Source organism: Protopterus annectens, chromosome 1.part2 (assembly GCF_019279795.1).
Source record: "Protopterus annectens isolate FY-2018-M chromosome 1.part2, PAN1.0, whole genome shotgun sequence".
NCBI classification, from domain to species: domain Eukaryota; kingdom Metazoa; phylum Chordata; order Ceratodontiformes; family Protopteridae; genus Protopterus; species Protopterus annectens.
The window spans coordinates 1,113,041,491-1,113,061,572 of NC_056727.1; the positions used below are offsets into that span (position 1 = coordinate 1,113,041,491).

The window sequence follows — 20,082 nt, forward strand, 5'->3', positions numbered from 1 at the left end:
CAGGTGAAGGCCTCTTTACCACAGGAAGGTCTGTTATTCTCCTACAGCTCCTACCCTGGAAGACATTACTGAGCCTAGACAATGACCCATGTGTGTGCTTCAGTTGCTTTATCATCTTTATATTTTTTAAGTAGTCCATTTTATTGTGTGCAGGCATTTTATAGTATGCTTTCTTTTGGGAGTTGTATTTTTATACCTACTAACTGCTCATACACACAGACAAAATCACACACTCATTGAAGATTCAGATGCATTTAAATTGGCCATGCCACAACATGTGAAGTTTTACCAACAAATCAGTTTCACTGTTTGAAAATCCTATGTGCATCTGACAAGATTCCCCTATGCCAATGGTTCCACTACCTTCTCCCAGCTGGCCTGTTCATTCTCTCAATGAAAGTGAAAGCCAGCTCACTCCCAGGCCAGGTGAGATAAAGTGGCCCATGGGGCATGGGGTGAGAGGTAGAGAACAGTGCACTGTGTAAGTCATCTGCCCCCCCCCCCCCCCACAGCCTGACCTTTTTCTCCATAATGACCAGTATCTGCATATCGCTGGTACTCACCAGTTTAGAAGTGTCTGTATGTCTTACCTCGTAGCCTGTGTGCAGCCCACAGCCTCTTCAGCCCAGTTCAGCTGTGTTATGAGACACTATTTTCGCTTTCCGAACATAGTTAACAGTGCAATAGGTTCGGTTGCCTCCTTCAACCAGGATGGGTGAGCTTTTGTTGGCACCATATTCCTATTCTCCCACCTGGCCTTTCCAGTACTTGAACAGCTAATTGAACTTCGGCCATCTACATCACATATATGGCTATATCCTCTGTGCCAGATGGCTTGGAATTGAGCCAAAACTTAATGTGAAAACTTAGAAGCAAAGCAGGATATTTGTCACGTAATTACAGATCACATTTCTTGGCTGGAAACCAGTCACATATTGCAGACTTGCTTCTGGTCCACATTTCTGCCATCTGAAACATTACTATCCCAAGCTAGTTAACTAGGTCAAAGCTATCACTTTTGAAAAGACAACTTTTCGCAGGCTTACCCATTTAACACTAATACTTCCAAACCCATATGACACAAATAAGACAAAGCAAAAAAAAAAAAAAAAACCACAAAGTATTCTAATAATTGTGGCATTATTTTGACCTAACAAAGAACAAGATAAATCAGTAAGTGAGTTCAAACAATGTAGATAGTGGAAGCCAGCTCACAAGAATAATAAAACATGAAATGAATAATACAGATTACTAAGCTAAAATACACAATGTATATTTTTCAATAAACGTGTAAATAGGTATGTTATCAGTATTTTTTTATTATAAATGGGTATCTTGTTTGCTTAAAACAGCAAAATTTGGTTAGCACAAATTATACTGATAGAAGCAAATACAGAATTTAATTTGCTGGATGGCGTTCATAGTTATTGCTTGTAGAAATGCAAATCACTTTGCATAGATACGATGATTTGCATTTCTGTGATTTAGATTCACAGATATGCACAAACTGCATATTGCTTGACTGAATTAAAATAAAATTCCCATGATTATGAATCATTCAGACTAGCATATGAAACAATTGCTCATAATAGTGACCTACCATCTTGAGCTAGTAAGTATACTTGTGTCCAGCAGTTGACACATAGGTAGACACTCCTCTCCCAGACACCCACACATAGAGCCACACACATCCTCATATCACAACACAGTCTCACCAGAATTATAGCAAGGGTGCATCAAAATGGGCAGCATCTGGCTGGACTGCAGAACCAGAGTAAGCGATTGTAGACTTTTTTTGGCGTACTCGTCTAAACACCTGAGGGAGTGGAAGGGCCATACTGAGGACAGGCGCTGGCTGCTGTATGAACCAGCTATTGCTCTGTCTGTGACACACACACACACACACACACATACACACACACACACACACACACACACACTCTCTCTCTCTCTCTCACAGTAAGCATTTGTGCACATATGTTCACAGACCTCCCTATACACACACAATAAGCATTCATGCATATGTACTCCCAGACCTCTCCCCAAAGACATGTGCATTCAGACACACACACACACACACACACACACACACACACACACACACACACACACACACACACACACACACACTTTCATACACACACACTTTCATACACACACTGCACTGCACTATTTACTTGGATGGGCAGTCTGACACCGAGTATAGTGAAGCTGCTTCACTTCACTCTGTGCAGATTCTCCTCCATTAAAGTGAATCATTGCACACAGCTACATTTCCACATTTTCTCATATTCCTTACACTTTTGTGCACGGATATTGAATAGCATGGATGTCTGTGAACTTCAGTACTGTGCAACTTGACTTCCAGAACAGTATACAGGGGATGCTAAATGGCCTTACACACAGACTGCCACATGCACATGAAGCTCTGAAAACTAGGATTGCTTAGTAGCACAGAGCTACAGTACTGACTGTGAAGGTGGTATGAACTGGTGGACACTTGCATAGCTTTATAGCTTTGCATACTACACAAACTGCCTGTAAATGCCAGCCATTGTCTTCTGTTACTATGTACACATGCAGAATCTCAGTTTCTTACCAAAGTCTAACGTCTAACAGGATCAGAATATGGATTCATATATATAAGAACCATTCTTGGATGAGATGATTTGGCAGCTAAAATTTCACTCGATTGACAAGAGTGAAAAACGAATGCTTTGGTGGTGAAATATTTGTCTTTATCAAGCTGCTTACTGTAACTGTAGAAATCCAGTGCAGTTTATTAGCATGAGCCTGACTGGGAATGACTTAATTTCCTAACTGTATTGTAAACCTGTATCAAATGTTTGTAAAACTGGGATATTTAAGAATCAGAACTGAGCCTCCAATTAAAAATGCCTTTGTTAAAAGAGCTAAAATGTCTTTGTTAAAAGTTCTTCTTTCTTCAGAAGACGATATTTATTAAGTTTTTTGTTGTCAGGCATTAAGACTTTTACATTACAGGATATTTGCTTAAATTTGTTTTATTATAATTAATAAGTTAGTGTTTTATTTTTAGTTGCCCTTATCAGGTCTTTATTTTTCAGTGGGCTGTATGTTGTGTTATAGGTTCATCCTTTGTTGTTATTTAAACTTCACTATTTTACAGTACCTGCTATCCCTCAAAGCAGATAGAATAATTGAGTAGTTCACATTAGTCAGCCATGCAGCCCTAACTACAATCCTAATGACTTGAGTTTAACTAGTTGCCAAGAAGCTGGAGGAACCAATGTGGGGTAAGAGAAGACTGAGGCAAATGTCTGCCCACCTCTTTCAGGAGAGGAGGTTGCAGGGTTTTCTGGTGGTGTGCCTAATGTTAGGTTTTGGTGAAGGACTGGAAGCCAAGACACAAGGCATTAGACATTTAATGTAGTGGGGGTGGGGGCAATAAGAAGCATATTAGCAGGGAAGTGGTAATAGTCCATCTTAATGCCCCATTGCATCTCTACAAAAGTGCATCAGTTACCACATAAAAGTGTTGGGGTGTAACCAAAACAACAAATATGCCAGTTGGCCACAATATGATGGTCTATCTGCACCTTTTCCTTTCACTGTTTATGGAGTAGTGGATAGCTTGTGTGATGAAAGGTTTTCCTCATTGGAAAGAGATGGCTCACCAGGTGAGGACTTAGACTGTACTACATCTCAGAATGTGCCGAGGGATCTGAAGTTAGTGGTAGATGACTCCAGTCAGTCCAATCAGATATATAAACCAATGGCAACAGGAGTGATATAAAGCTGAATAATCAGGTTTTTAGAAGATGTCCTTCAAGGATGCAACTGCAGTCCTGACATATGGGTTGTCCTGCCTCAGGCAGCCCTTCAGTCGGCCGGATTCCAAAGTCTGGGTCCGGCGTCGGCTGATGTCGCCCTTTCCCCGACGTCAGAGCACCTGGGGTATAAAAGCGTCAGCCGACGCCATCTTCTTCAGTCTTTCTTGCTGCGCGGCGCCCGAAGCAGAAGCAGTTCGCAAGTGCCGGTCGACCAGCTCCTGTGTTTTCAGCTACTGAAGTCTTCAAAAAAGCTAAGTACCCCGTTGGGGACCTTTTCTTGCCTCAGCCGATGTCAGATAAAACTGTAAAAGTTAATAATTGTTTAACTTGTGGGAAACAAATACCTCATAAGGATTTCCACTCTTACTGCTTACCCTGCCTAGGCCCAGAACACAACGTCTCGGCCTGTACAGCTTGTGCTTCTTTCAATAAATGCACTCTTAGGCGTCGGACAGAGTTTGCACAGGATTATTTTGGGGAAGATTTCTGTTATATCATGCCGTTGGAGCTTCCGACAGCACATTTACCTAAAAAACATAAGGATAAGGACCGACACCCGCGGTCTCGGCCGACACCACGCTTAGGCCTACAGCGAGTGTCTCGGTCTCTTCTGAGCCGGTTTCACAACCGCTACAGACCGACGACACCGCCCCACCGGTTACTTCGGTACCGGGGGCCAGCTAGGTGCCGGTTTCTGTTTTCCCCTCTGAGACCGTAGCCCAGGATATTTCTGACACCATTTCAGTGGATAAGACTACTCCAGCACGCGGGGCTGCCAGGCCTCCAGTGTCTATGTCCATTAAGGTCTACACACGTGCTAAGGCTGCCAAACAGGCTAAGTCTCTCCCTCCAAGATCTGTTTCTCTGGGATCCACTTCTGGTTCTCAAATTTTAAGTTTAGCTGAGGACCTTATTTCTTTAATTAGGGGTTCTCAGCCACATCCAGATAGAGGCTCTCAGCCGCCTTCTGTCAAGAGGCCTAGGGTTGAGCAGGTAGATCCCCAGTCTTCCGATGAGGCCTCAGGTGATTCTGCACATTCAGACTACCAGGAGGAGGCCTTCCCGGCCTACGAGGATTCTGATGCGGAGGAATCCATTCCCTCTGCTTCTCCTCCTGAGGAGTTTTCCTTTGGGGAAACGCTTCATTCCATGAGGGAACACTTCAAATGGCAAGGCCAAGAATACTCAGATTCTAGGAAAAGGTTAAGGGAATTTTTAAAGCTACCTCAGCATAGACCCTTAGCTATTCCTCCAGTTTTAAATGTTTTAGATGATGTGTACTTAGAATCTAGTGATGTCCTTCATGGATGCATCTGCAGTCATAACAAGTGGGTTGTCCTGTCGTCAGGCAGCCCTGCAGTCGGCCGGATTCCAAAGTCCGGGTCCGGCTTCGGCTGATGTCGCACTCCACCCGACGTCATCTCTGTTGGTCTTCGGGTATAAAAGCATCAGCCGACGCCATTTTCCTCAGTCTTTCTTGCCGCGTGGCGCCCGAAGCAGAAGCTGTTCGCAAGTGCCGGTCGGTCGGATCCAGAGATTACTTCTACCGAATACTACTGCGAAGACTTCTAAAGCTAAGTACGCCGTTGGGGGCTCTTTCTTGCCTCAGCCGATGTCAGAAAAAGTTAACAATTGTTTAACCTGTGGGAAACAAATACCTCATAAAGATTTCCACTCTTACTGTCTGCCTTGTTTAGGCCCAGCCCACGACGTAGCAGCCTGTTCGCCTGTGCCTCTTTCAACCGATTTAACGCTTAGGCGTCGGTCGGAGTTTGCAGAACAGTTTTTCGGTACTGATTTTGCGTACATTATGCCGTCGGATCCTCCGACTACCCAATCTTCCAAAAAACGCAAAGATAAAGACCGACACTCGCGGTCCGCGGTTTCGGCCGAAACCACGGCAAAGCAAATCATGAGTGTCTCGGTTTCGGCCGAAACCGAGAAAACTGCTCAAAGTACAGCTGAACCTATTATTACAACTGAGGCCCCTACTACAATTCTTGAATCGACCTCAGAAATTTTACCCACTACGGTGGTTGATTTATCAGACACCATCCCCTTGGATGTCTCTACCCCAGCACGTGGTGCTGCTAGGCCTCCAGCAGCCATGTCCATTAAGGCCTTTGCCAGGGCTAAAGCAGCCAAGACTACTAAATCAGTGCCTGTTAAAACCCCCTCATCCAGGCCCTCTTCTAGTTCTCAAATGCTTTCTTTGGCAGAAGATTTAATTTCTTTAATTAGAGGATCTCAATCTCACCCAGACAGGGCCTCTCAGCCCCCAGAGAAGAGACCTAGGGCAGAGCCCCCTGAGCCAGTGTCTTCTGATGATTCTGCTGATGAATCAGACATAACTGACCAGCCTGAGGCTCCCTTCTCCAATTTTGAAGATTCTGATGCTGAAGAATCCATTCCAGCTGCTTCCCCACCTGAAGAATTCTCCTTTGGGGAAACCTTGCATGCCATGCGAGAACAGTTCCAATGGCAGCAACAGGATTTTTCAGACTCCAGAAAAAGACTTAGGACCTTTCTGCACCTCCCACAGCACAGGCCCTTAGCTATACCTCCTGTTCTCTCTGTGGTGGATGATGCTTTCAATGATGTTTGCTCCGCTCCAGACTCTTTACCCCCAGCCCCTGCCAAACCAGACAGATTTTACAGGGTGCCAGATACTCATCACCACCTTTACAAGGCCCCACTTGCAGACCCAGAAACTATATCCCAGGGTCCCAAGGCAGTAGCCGCGACCACAGCTAAAAACCCTATTCCTTCTGAAAGGGAAGCAAGGTCACTAGACAGATGGGGTAAAAGGTCTACACTTCAGCTACTCTCTCAGCTAGAGCTTTAAACTGTCAGTTTCACATGATACAATACCAAGAGTTTATGCTTGATCAGTTAACTAAAAAACTAACTACTGATGAATCTCTTGATAAGAAATATGTATTAGAGATGGTAAATAACATACAACAGGTTAGCAACCATTCCTTAAAATGTGGCTATGATGCACTGGAGGCTTCATTTAGATCAGCCATGACAGGCACAGTGATAAGAAGGCATGCATGGCTAAAGGAACAAGCCTTACCGGATCATGTTAAAGCTAAGTTGCTAGATGCTCCTATGGACAAAACAAGTTTGTTTGGTACACCTGCCCAGCAGGTTATGAAGAAAATGGAAGAAAAGGCAAAATCTGTTCAAACTGTTAAAGATTTCTTGCAGGTTCAACCCCCAAGGTTTAGCAGGAACTGGCCTGCCAAAAATTGGTCCTTTCCTGACTCCACAAAATTTCAAAGGGGCAGAAATAGACGTTCCAGAGGCAGAAACCAATCCAGAGGAGGTGCCTACAGAGGACGACAGTGGCAAGGTAGCAGCAGAGGCACAGACACAGCCACTGCCACTACATCAGCACAACCACAGTGACTTAATCCTAAATCCGCCTACCAGGGAACAAATAGCAGCGCCTCTAGGCGGAAAGTTAACCTTATTTTCAAAGAACTGGCACTACATAACAAAAGACAAGTGGATTTTACAAACCATAGATCAAGGTTACCGGTTTCACTTCCACACTTTACCAGTCAAAAGAGGAATGCCAAATCTACCTCCAAATCAAAAAACAGAGGCTCTACGCCAGATAATGGAGTTAGCAAACATGAGAGCTGTGGAAAGAGTGCCAACAGCAGAACAAGGAAAGGGTTCTACTCCAGACTATTCCTAGTTCCAAGAAAGGAAAAAGTTGGAGACCAATTCTCGATCTGTCCACCTTAAATACATACATCATTGTCCCAAAATTCAAAATGCTGACCCTACAGCAACTTCTTCCCATGCTGGGCAAGGAGTCTTGGCTGGTAACTCTAGATCTCAAGGAGGCATACCTGCACGTCCCCATTCGACCAATCTGCAGAAGATACCTCAGATTTCTTGCAGGATCAGAGCACTATCAATTCTCAGCATTGCCCTTTGGCTTATCTACTGCGCCCAGAGTATTCACAAAATGCCTGGCATCAGTAATCGCCCATTGCAGACTACAGGGAATACAAATTTACCCATACCTGGACGACTGCCTGCTACAAGGGGACAACAAAAGCAAGCTGACAACAGATTTACAAAGGGTCATTTACTTGCTACAAGGACTGGGATACACAGTCAATTTACAAAAGTCAAGGCTGATACCATCCCAAACAAGGACATTCTTGGGCGCGGAATTGGACACAGTACAACAAATGGCATTCCTGACTACAGAAAAACAAAAAGAACTTCCTCTTTACTTCTTGGCACTAACAAAACTGAACAAGTTAACAGCAAGAAAATTTCTACAGGCCTTGGGCTTCATGGCATCATGCATAATCTTGGTCCCATTTGCCAGACTACATATGAGGAAACTACAGTGGTACCTAAAGAATTTATGGTCCCAACACAGACACAGTCTAGAAACAGAAATCCCACTAATTCCATGCTTAAAACAGGAGTTCCTATGGTGGGCTCAGGCATGCCAGTCAAACCCAGGCCTGCCCTTCCGCAGATGTCAACCAAGCCAGACCATCACAACAGACGCTTCAGACCTAGGATGGGGGGCCCACATGCTGGACAAATGCGTGCAAGGATTGTGGACACAGGATCAACTTCACCTGCACATCAATCTAAAAGAAATGCTGGCAGTAAAACTGGCAATCCAAAAGTTCAAACCATTTCTCAAAGAGGGCCAGTTGATGATAAGGACAGACAACACCACAGTCATGTGGTACATCAACAAACAGGGAGGCACTCATTCATACCCCCTATGCAGAATGACCTTGGAGCTGTGGACCCTGGCTCTCAGCTACAACATTCAGTTACAGGCAATATTTGTACCGGGGAAAGACAATACTCTAGCAGACATACTAAGCAGAACCACTTCGGATGCCCACGAATGGAAGCTGCACCGGACATCTTCAAGACCATCTCAAAGAAATGGGGAATGCCACAGATAGACCTATTCGCATCACCTCTCAATCACCAGCTCAAAAACTTCTGCACAAGGACATTCCACCCACTAGCATGGAAAGTGGACTCACTCTCCTTCAACTGGAAAGGCCTAACAGCATATGCATTCCCACCTCTTCCCTTGATACACAAGGTACTACTAAAAATCAAGGAAGAACGTCCAAAGATAATCCTGATAGCCCCAAACTGGCCAAGACAACACTGGTACCCACTACTGAAGAGCATGTCTCGGAACAACATGTGGCCAATACCCCTGATGCGTTTGATGTTAACTCAGAACAACTACAGCATCATACATCCAAACCTAAAAACGCTGCAACTGACTGCATGGAACATCACATAGCAGCAGCTAATCCAGAACTTTCCCAAAGAGTTAAAGACATTATTCTTGAAGCACGCAGACCTTCAACAAGAAAGAACTATGCTGGGAAATGGAAAAGGTTTGTCATTTGGAGTACCGAAAGAGGAAAAGATGTGTCAAACATAGATATGCCTAACATTCTGGAGTATCTGGCCGAACTTCTTCATTCAGGCCTGTCCTACTCCTCCATCAAGATACATGCATCAGCTATTTCAGCAGAATACAGCTTTGATCCACCTGTTTTTTCGCACCCTTTGCTCAGGCAGTTCCTCAGAGGAATCAAGAATGTAAAACCTCCAAGGAAACCACCATTACCAGCTTGGGACTTAAACTTTGTGCTAGAAAAGTTGACACTAGCACCCTTCGAACCAGCAGCAGCAGCAGACCTACAACACCTGTCATGGAAAACTGCTTTCCTACTGGCAATTACTTCAGCAAGGAGGGTTTCAGAACTACAGGCCTTAATGGCAGTGCAACCCTTCCTAATCTTCCACCAAGATAGAGTGTCCTTGAGGACTAATCCTACATTTATGCCTAAGGTGGTATCCAGAGTATCTTTAAACCAGGCAATCCACCTACCTACCTTCTTTCCCAACCCACAAAACAGAGGGGAAAGAATACTGCATACCTTGGATGTACATAGACAGCTACGCTACTACTTGGACAGAACAAAAAATAGCAGAAAGACTGACCAACTTTTTGTAGCCTATGCAACAGGAAGGGAAGGAAAAGCTATTTCCAAACAGACAATCTCCAAATGGATAGGAAATTGCATACGATACTGTTACTCCTTCCATGGAAAACCAATTCCACAGAACATAAGACCTCACTCTACAAGGGCAACAGCCACTACCACAGCCTTCTTACGAGGAGTGGCAACCAAAGACATTATTGAGGCGGCTACTTGGACCTCCGTGCATACATTTGCCAAGCATTATAATTTGCCTCTTTATTCCAGATCCCGAGCAGGGTTTGCCACTGCTGTACTGCAAGGGATCCTAAACACACCATAATCTACCTTTATCCTCCTCCCCTAGTTGGCTATGGTATTCTACCCACTTGTTATGACTGCAGATGCATCCATGAAGGACATAGTACAGTTTTGTACCTACCATAAATGTAGATGTCCGAACTGGATAGCATCTGCAGTCAGGATTACCCTCCCTCCTTCCCCTCTGTGGTACTCCTAGGGTGTTTACCCTCCTAATAGCTAGCTCTTGGGGGGGAGTCTTTTATGGTGTATTTGTTTGTATATATGTACATATATGCTTATTGTTGTGTTTACCTCTATCTATTTGGAAACATTGGCATCTATCCAAATTATACCCTGCAAGAGGGCTACTGGCATCTGGGGCAAGAAACACTGAGGAAAATGGCGTCGGCTGATGCTTTTATACCCGAAGACCAACAGAGATGACGTCGGGTGGAGTGCGACATCAGCCGAAGCCGGACCCGGACTTTGGAATCCGGCCGACTGCAGGGCTGCCTGACGACAGGACAACCCACTTGTTATGACTGCAGATGCTATCCAGTTCGGACATCTACATTTATGGTAGGTACAAAACTGTACTTTTCCCCTGACTCCCTCCCCCCTGCTCCTGTCAAGCCAGACAGGTACTACAGGGTCCCAGACACACATCAATTTCTGTACAAGGGCAATACTGCTGACCCTGAAACTATTTCTCAGGGGCCTAAAGGGGTTTCCTCCACTACTGCTAAGAATCCACTTCCTTTGGAAAGAGATTCTAGGGCTTTAGAAAGGTGGGGCAAGAAAGTATATACATCTTCCAACCTTTCTATGCGAGCATTAAATTGTCAATTTCATATGATTCAGTATCAGGAATACATGTTGGATGACTTGCAAAAGAAATTGGCTTCCCCTGAACCATTAGATAGAAAGGGGTTACAGGAATTGGTTCATAATACTCAGCAGGTTAGCAACCATTTCCTTCAGTGTGGATATGATGCACTGGAAGCTTCATGTAGAGCAGCAATGACAGGTGCGGTCATACGCAGACATGCTTAGTTAAAGGAACAAACATTGCCAGACCATGTGAAAATTAAGCTTTTGGACGCACCACTAGAGAAACATAAGCTATTTGGTGCTACTGCACAAGAGGTTGTAAAGAAAATAGAGGAAAAGGCAAAATCAGTGCAAACAGTCAAAGATTTCCTCCAGGTACAGCCTCCAAGATTCAGCAGGAATTGCCCTTCTAAGCATTGGTCCTTTCCAGACACAGACAAATTTCAAAGAGGCAAAAACAGACGTGGCAGAGGTAGAGGGCAAACTCGAGGCTCCTACAGAGGATGTCAATGGCAGCCTCCGAACTAGAGAGGTGGGGCAGGACCTTACACTGCTCCGCAGGGACAATCTCAATGACTTGACCTTGACTCCGCCATCCAGGGCTCAATTAGAAGCACCTTTGGGTGGAAAATTATCTTTATTCTCACAAAATTGGCACAATATTACAAAGGACAAATGGATACTGGACATAATAGACAAAGGATACAGATTCCATTTTCATACACTACCAACAAGACATGGCAGGCCAAACCTGCCACCAAATCAAAGGGCAGAGGCACTCAAACAAATAACAAACCTACTTCAAATAAGAACAATAGAAAAGGTTCCTTCTGCAGAACAAGGCCAAGGATTTTATTCAAGACTGTTCCTTGTTCCAAGAAAAGAAAACCAATGGAGACCCATTCTGGACTTGTCCGCACTGAATACTTACCTTATTGTGCCAAAATTCAAAATGCTGACTTTACAGCAACTCCTTCCCATGCTGGGCAAAGGGTCTTGGCTGGTAACTCTGGACCTCAAGGAGGCATACCTGCATGTCCCAATCAGACAAAGTTGCAGAAGATACCTCAGATTTCTTGCAGGCTCAGAGCATTATCAATTCTCAGCATTGCCCTTTGGCTTATCTACTGCGCCCAGAGTGTTCACAAAATGCCTGGCATCAGTAATTGCACATTGCAGACTTCAGGGGATACAAATATACCCTTACCTGGACGACTGCCTTATACAAGCAGACAGCCAACAAGCCTTGTTAAAAAACTTGGACTATGTCATTCACCTACTGCAGGCCTTGGGATACACAGTCAATATTCAGAAATCAAGTCTCGTACCATCCCAACAAATACCTTTCCTGGGTGCCACACTGGAGACAAACACCCAGATGGCGTTTCTGACAAAAGAAAAACAAAAACAATTACCAGAATACTTCAGAAAATTGGCAACACACACCCAGATGACTGCAAGGAAAATCCTGCAGGCCCTGGGCTTCATGGCATCTTGCATTCTTCTGATTCCACACGCAAGGCTGCATATGAGGAAACTACAATGGTATCTAAAAAGTCTATGGTCTCAACACAGCCACAGCCTGGAAGCATTGATCCCATTCATTCCATGCCTTCAAAAGGAATTTCTGTGGTGGGCTCAAGCAAGCCAGATAAACAAAGGTCTGCCTTTCAGCAAGCCTCTTACAAGTCAAACCATAACAACAGACGCCTCACACCATGGATGGGGGGCGCACATGGAGGGCAGATGCATTCAAGGACAATGGACACAAAAAGAAAAGCACCTGCACATCAACCAAAAAGAAATGCTGGCAGTGATACATGCAATCAAGGCCTTCGAAAAGTTCATGCATCAGGGCCATCTACTAATAAAGACAGACAATACCACAGTTATGTGGTACATAAACAAGCAAGGAGGTTACCCATTCCTACCCTCTTTGCAGACTGGCAATGAATCTGTGGGATATTTCCCTACAATTGAAAATAGAGCTACAATCCCAGTTTGTACCAGGGAAGGACAATGTTCTGGCGGACAGCCTAAGCAGAAACATCATGGATCCACACGAATGGATGTTGCATCCAGACATTTTCTTACAAATAACTCAAGCATGGGGAAGGCCGGACATAGATCTTTTTGCCTCCCACCTCAATCACCATCTGAAAAAGTTTTGCACAAGGACATACCATCCTCAAGCATGGAAGGCGGACGCTCTCCTTCATTTGGAACTCTCTAACACTATATGCCTTCCCACCTCTTCCTTTGATGACCAAGGTGTTACTAAAGATCAAGACAGAGCAACCGAAAGTCATACTGATAGCTCCAGACTGGCCAAGACAACACTGGTACCCACTGCTACGGAGCTTGACACACACCAATCCGTGGCTCCTTCCTCAATGGCCACTTCTTCTGACACAGCACAATTACAGGACACTACACCCCAGCTTGAAAACATTGAAGCTGACAGCTTGGAAGATTCCATGACTATTTCTCAGGATACACTTTCCAAAAGGGTAAAAGATATCATCCTGGAGGCGCGCAGACCTTCCACTAGAAAAACATACTCAGCAAAATGGAAGAGATTTCTTATCTGGAACAGCAAAAAGGGTCAAGACCCATCAGTGATGAGCATTCCACAAATCCTAGAATATTTGGCTGAAATGCTCTACAATGGCCTTTCATATTCTTCCATAAAAATACATGCTTCAGCAATATCTGCCAAATATAACACTGATCTGCCTATATTTTCTCACCCATTGCTAAGACAGTTTCTAAGAGGTATAAAGAACATCAACCCTCCAAGGAAACCACCAGTGCCTGCATGGGACCTCAACTTCATGCTGGAAAAATTAACTCTTCCTCCCTTTGAACCAGCAGCGTCTTCAGAGTTGCAATTTCTGTCTTGGAAGACAGCTTTCCTTCTGGCAGTAACCTCAGCAAGAAGAGTCTCTGAGCTACAGGCCCTTATGGCAATACAACCATTTCTCATTTTTCATCAGGACAGAGTTTCTTTGAGAACCAATCCATCATTCATGCCAAAGGTGGTATCTAGGGTGTCCCTGAATCAAGCTATTCACCTGCCTACCTTCTTTTCCAATCCTCAAAATAAAGGAGAGATACTTCTGCGCACCTTGGACATACACAGGCAGTTGCGCTACTACTTGGACAGAACAAAGTCTTTCAGAAAATCTGACCAGCTTTTTGTAGCTTATGCTGCTGGACTGCAGGGAAAAGCAATTTCCAAACAGACAATTTCTAAATGGATTGGAAATTGCATTCGATTCTGATACTCTTTTCATGGAAAAACTGTGCCAGCTGACATCAGGCCACATTCCACCAGAGCTACAGCCACCTCCACAGCCTTTTTAAGAGGAGTGGCAACAAAGGACATTTTAGAAGCTGCTACATGGAGCTCCATGCATACATTTTCCAAACATTACAACCTGCCTTTATATTCCAGATCCAGAGCAGGGTTTGCTTCTGCAGTCCTGCAGGGCATTTTAGCTACACCATCTTTGTCTTAGTGCCTACCATCCCCAGGTTGGCTATGGTATTCAACCCATATGTCAGGACTGCAGTTGCATCCTTGAAGGACATAGTACAGTTTTGTACCTACCATAAATGCAGATGTCCAATAGGTATGCAACTGCAGTCAGGTGGGAGGGAAAACCTGACTGCAGTTGCAGTCAGGGAAAACCTGACTGCAACTGCAGTCAGGTTTTCCCTCCCACCTACCCTTCTGTGGTATTCTTTTGGGTTTCTACCCCTCATTTTAGCTACCTGGGGTAATCTTTTATGGTGTATTTGTTTTTATGTTGTTGTACTTGTCTGGAATTTTTTCTCTATTTTCAAAATTTAGTTTTCCTTAGAGGGCACCTGGCATCTGGGGCAAGAAACACTGAAGAAGATGGCGTCGGCTGACGCTTTTATACCCCAGGCGCTCTGACGTCAGGGAAAGGGCAACATCAGCTGACGCCGGACCCAGACTTTGGAATCTGGCCGACCGAAGGGCTGCCTGAGGCAGGACAACCCATATGTCAGGACTGCAGTTGCATACCTATCGGACATCTACATTTATGGTAGGTACAAAACTGTACTTTTTTTCTCCTCCTCTAATATTATCTGTATAGTGACAGAATCTTCTAAGATTTCCTGTAAGTTCTGACTGCCTTCCTTTGAAAAACTGTCTTATCTGTCTTATCCTAAGCCAAATGTTACTTTTAGCCATTCTGTGCTCTAAAGTCTGCCTTTAAGTTCCTGCAATAGCCTGTCTGTGTTCATTTTTGTTGTTTTATTTTGAGGTTAAATTAGCCACCCATAGGATGTTCTTTGAACTCTTCTTTTTGGATATACTACTCATGTTGAAGTTGTGAGATATGATTTCAAAGGTCTTCAAGGGCTTAGGAAATGTCAGTCTCTCAACAGAATGGCATCCAGTCAAGCCAGTTAAAATCCATAAGCAGACTGTACTCAGTGGTAAGAGAAAAGTTACAAAATGAGATCTCAGTTGTTTGGACATAATATTCTTCATAAACCATCCAGCAAAGACTGAAGTTTTCACTCATGAAGTAATAATAAGCACGAGTATCAGTTTCAGTCATCCTCATCAACCCCGTTTTCTATTTTCAACATGGGGTTGGAGTGTCATGTCAACTGTCACCATTTCTCTCTATTCAATGCAACTGTGCTACCTTCTTTTACCCTCATGCCTGACTGATGCCAGTCTTCTCTCACACAGGCCATTCACCTGTTTGCTGGATGCCCTCATTTCCTCTTGCCTTCTTCCTGTCTGTTTCAAATCTTCTTCACCAAACTGTCTTCTGCTTTTCTGCACATGTGCCCGCACTACTCTAGGTGTTCTACTTTGTCTTTTGGCGTTATGTCCCTATTTCTTCCTCTGTCCCACAGTTTGCATACTGCCACCCATCTCAGGCACTTCATCTCCATCACCTCTGGCTTCTTCACCTGTTCTATTTACTGCCCAAGTTCCTGTACCATACGGTAGTACTAGTCACACCACTGTTTAGTACACCTTGCTTTTCAGCTTCTTTGGCATTCTTCTGTCATACACTATCCATGACACTCTGTGCTAGTTGGCTGCAGCCCCTCTGATTCTAGCTTTGACCTTGTCATTCAGACTTCCTTTCTCCTTAGCCACCCCTCCCAAATACTTGAAGCTGTTAACCTGTTTCACAATTCTCTCTTCTACCTCAGTTCTCAGTTTATTCTGATTTTCCATATTTGCTGGCATTACATCTGTCTTATCAGTTTCATCCCATGCTCCTTCACTTTTGTATTCCATTCCCCTATCTTTTACTGAAGTTCTTGCTCAGAGTTGGTCTGTAAAGCCAAATCTTCTGCATAGAGTAACTTTGTTGATTTGTCCCTTCCGACCTGTTTGCTAATGTAGTCCATCACCAGTATGAACAGCAGTGGACTCAGAGATGAACAGTGAAGCACTCCCGCTGGGGTACCCCCTCTGTGAGATCGAACACAGTTTATACTTGAGTCACTTGGGTCCTTGTACATTGCTTGCACTAATTCTACCAATGCTTCTGGGAGTTTGAACCACTGCAGGAGAGCTTTCTTGGGACCTTGTCATATGCTTTCTCAATGTCTAAGAATGCCCAGTTGGACTCTTTCCTCATTTCTAGCTTTTTTTCAAGTATCTTTCTCATTGCAACTGTCAGGTCAGTTGTTTCTACATCCTGATCTGAATCCAAACTACTTATCTCCCATCTTACTTTCTACTACTCTGTGTTTTTTATCAGTCACCCTCTCCAGAACTTTCATGCAATGTGACAGGAGTTTGATACCTCTGTACTGCCCACAGTTATGAATGTCCTCTTTGTTCTTGAATGCTGGCACTAATATGCTTATTCTCCAATCTGGGATACACACCTTTCCATATTGCTGTGCGTATCCTCAGGAATTATTTCTCCCCTATCTCACCCAACATCTTTATCATATCTGCTGTGACCTCATTTGAGCTTGCTGCTTTCCCTAACTTCTTTTTCCTTGTGCTGTTCTTATTTCTGTGGCAGGCTTCTCCTCTTCTCTCATTGTAGGTTGTGTCTGGGGCAGTACAGCTTCTGTGGGGGGGGGGTTTATTCATTCAGAAGCTGTTGAAAATACACCTATCTTCCTTTGATGTCCTTTGGACTGGTGAGCAGGTTTTTGCTGGCATCCCTTGTAAAGGGTGCCTGATTACCTGCATTATTCTGCATTTGTTGTCTGGCTATCTAACTACCAATTAATTTCTACATACTATTTAATGGCTTTGTGCTAGGACCATTTTATTCTGATGAAGTCTCTTCTATGAGACAAAAGCACTCATTTTATTTTTTTCAGGTTGCTTTAATTCTTGGACCATTTCTGGACACTCATTTGGCATTGATTCTCTTTGGTTTCAACTTTATCTGGTTGATGCTGCACCATTTTGTGTCATTTCTGGCAAGATTTTACCAAAGTTTTGGTTGACTCAAGTGTTATAATTTAATGTAAACAGTGGTAACTTAGAGGACTCCCAGGAGAGTACAAAAAAGAAAAGAGGAAAAGGTAGAAAAGTTCTGGTAATTCTACAGTTATCAAAGGTAAACGTGCTAAAAAAAAAAAAAAAAAAAAAAAAAAAGGAGCTCTATTCTATATGAAAAAAGTACCATCTATAATAAACCTTCAGTTAACCGTTACCCATGGAAATTGGTAGATGTCAGATAGCGTAGTTTCTGGTTGTTTGAGAGTTACTTTTAAAATAGGCCTGACTTATACTGTACCCTTCACTATTTGCTTGGTTTGATGTGTTCTTAGGTTGGGGAAAGAGGGAATTTATTCCTATCTTCCTTTTTAAAACTCTAAAAACATAAGGTATATTTTGGTGGGGGTAGGGGGTGGGGGGCAGAGTGCAACACATGAAAATTGTACTGTATTTCTTCGATTTTTTTTTTTCTGGTTAACTGAGAGTTTAATGTAGTAATATTTCATCTCTTCTAGGGACAAGTAATGAAATTCAACAAACTACTTCATATGAACAAAATAGTTCTGTTTCAACTATTCCTGATGTGAATATGGATTTGGTTAGCAGTGACAATATTCTTGAAGGTGTATGGGATAGTCTGAGTTCTGTTCCACCAGTTGCATTGTAACCTGAAGTTTTTATCAAATCTTATGATTTTAAAAAATGACAGTGACATGGCACAATTACTGTCACGGAAACTTCTCATGATATAAATGGTAGAAAACTGACAATAATGACTTTGGGAGGATTGCCTAAAACTTATTCATGAAAAAAATGTCATTACTCAAGCTCTGACACTAAGTACAGTTGTCACTGATACATTGCCTAGTAAAAACTCATTTGATTGCCGCACTGGTAAAAAACATTGTTCTTTATCCCTGAAAAATGATTTAGGTTTTGTTAACACTTTCACAAAACTGATCAAATTACCTGTCCATTCTAAAATATTGACTGATAAAAAGAGTTCACAGAAGATAACATTTTGATTTTATTTGACTCTATGCTTAAAAAATGTGAGAAGGCAGTTAAGCAATTTGGATAATGCAAGAATAAGTCTTTTCCCTCTCTCTGGTCCTAAGCTAAGTAATAATCCTGGCTTAGCACATAAATTAATTAATGGTTTAGGACATCTTGACTGGATTTCATCACACAGCATAATAAGAGCAGAACTGTACATATCTGAGGTTCTAACAATCTTCTTTTTCTAGGCTAAAGCAAAACTGAGTGCCTTAGGCCATCAAAAAATGGTGGAGGAAACCTGCTGTTGATTTCCTATAACCTTGGATATAAACAGTGTCAGTTAATGCAGCTTTAGAAACTGTTGTTGTGGATATTTATACCAGTTCATTGGCTGATGTATTATGAATTATTTGTCCTTACAGTAAACATTTGAATAGGTTTAACGACTCATAATGAGTACATTCAGTGCTATTGTGGTTGATGAGTAGACCTATCCGAAAATAAATTAGAATAATCACGCATCTAATAAAAAAAAAGAATGAACATGATTTCCTGGACATATTCGTCCAATTTAATGCGATACAAAAGGTAAAAGAACATACTAGAGGGAATAATAAACTTGCTATTGTAATTACAGACTGTGTTCTTGGAGTTAGTAGTGTGTTAAGTAACTCAACCACTGTTCCTTGTCCTTTGCTATTTTGCTCAGTCAAAACTACAACCAATAGTCAGGAAGAGGTACAGCTTTAATGACTTAAATTTCTTTCACTTAACTAAACCTACTAAAAAGATCAACTGGAGAAAATAACCCATTATCCATTTTAATGGGAGCATAGTACTCTTGTAAGCATATTGAAGAAGTTTATAGAAGGCACAACTTTACCAAAAAAAGCTTTAAAAAATGATTTACTTCCATATTGGTGGGACTCTGCTCGATGCTAATTATGTAAAAGAAAGGCACACTTATTTCATATTTTCAGGAAGCATCCTTCACTCAAGAACAAATCTAAATTATATTAAACAAAAATTTCATAATTCTTCTTAGAAAAGCCTACCTACCTTTAAATGCTCCCTAAAAAAACTTTACAAAATCATGGACCTGCTCCTGTGCCAAACCTGGCTGAACTTGCTCATTATACTTCACTTCCCCTCTTCAACCTAAGTCACACCTCACATCCCTCTTCCACCTCCTACTCCACTCCTTTCTTTTGTTTCTACCACTACCTTACCATATCCATTTCATTGCTGCAGACCTTTCCTCTACCACTTTCTCTTTCCTCCCCATTCACCTAAGGTGTCTGAAAACACCCTACCCTGTGCTCTTATAATCTTTTTCTCTCTATCCTTATTTCTGTAACCATAATATGAACATCTCTAATACTAAGACCTTACCCAATTTTCCCTCACTGTCTCTAATCATGTAATCTCTAATATCTTTTAAATATCCTATTAGAATTGTCTCACTTATCGCATGCTGATCTATGTAAGAAATATGACTGACCTCACATTTTCTCCAAATCATGATATGAAATGTTTTCTGTGTTTTTCATTACATTTTTTCACTCCTTTATTTTGTAGTGTAACATAACACTTTGTCATTTAAAATATCTATAATTGGTTTTGGAAAGATTGTGATTGTGGAGTTTTTCCTCCCTGGGCC

General features: G+C 42.7%; 1 protein-coding gene across 1 annotated transcript in view; it reads left to right on the forward strand.

Annotated features, from left to right (window-relative positions):
* The window catches only part of LOC122792250 (interferon alpha-inducible protein 6-like), a 194,918-nt gene that overhangs the window by 64,667 nt on the left and 110,169 nt on the right, over window positions 1-20,082 (forward strand). The gene's annotated exons all lie outside the window — the stretch shown is intronic.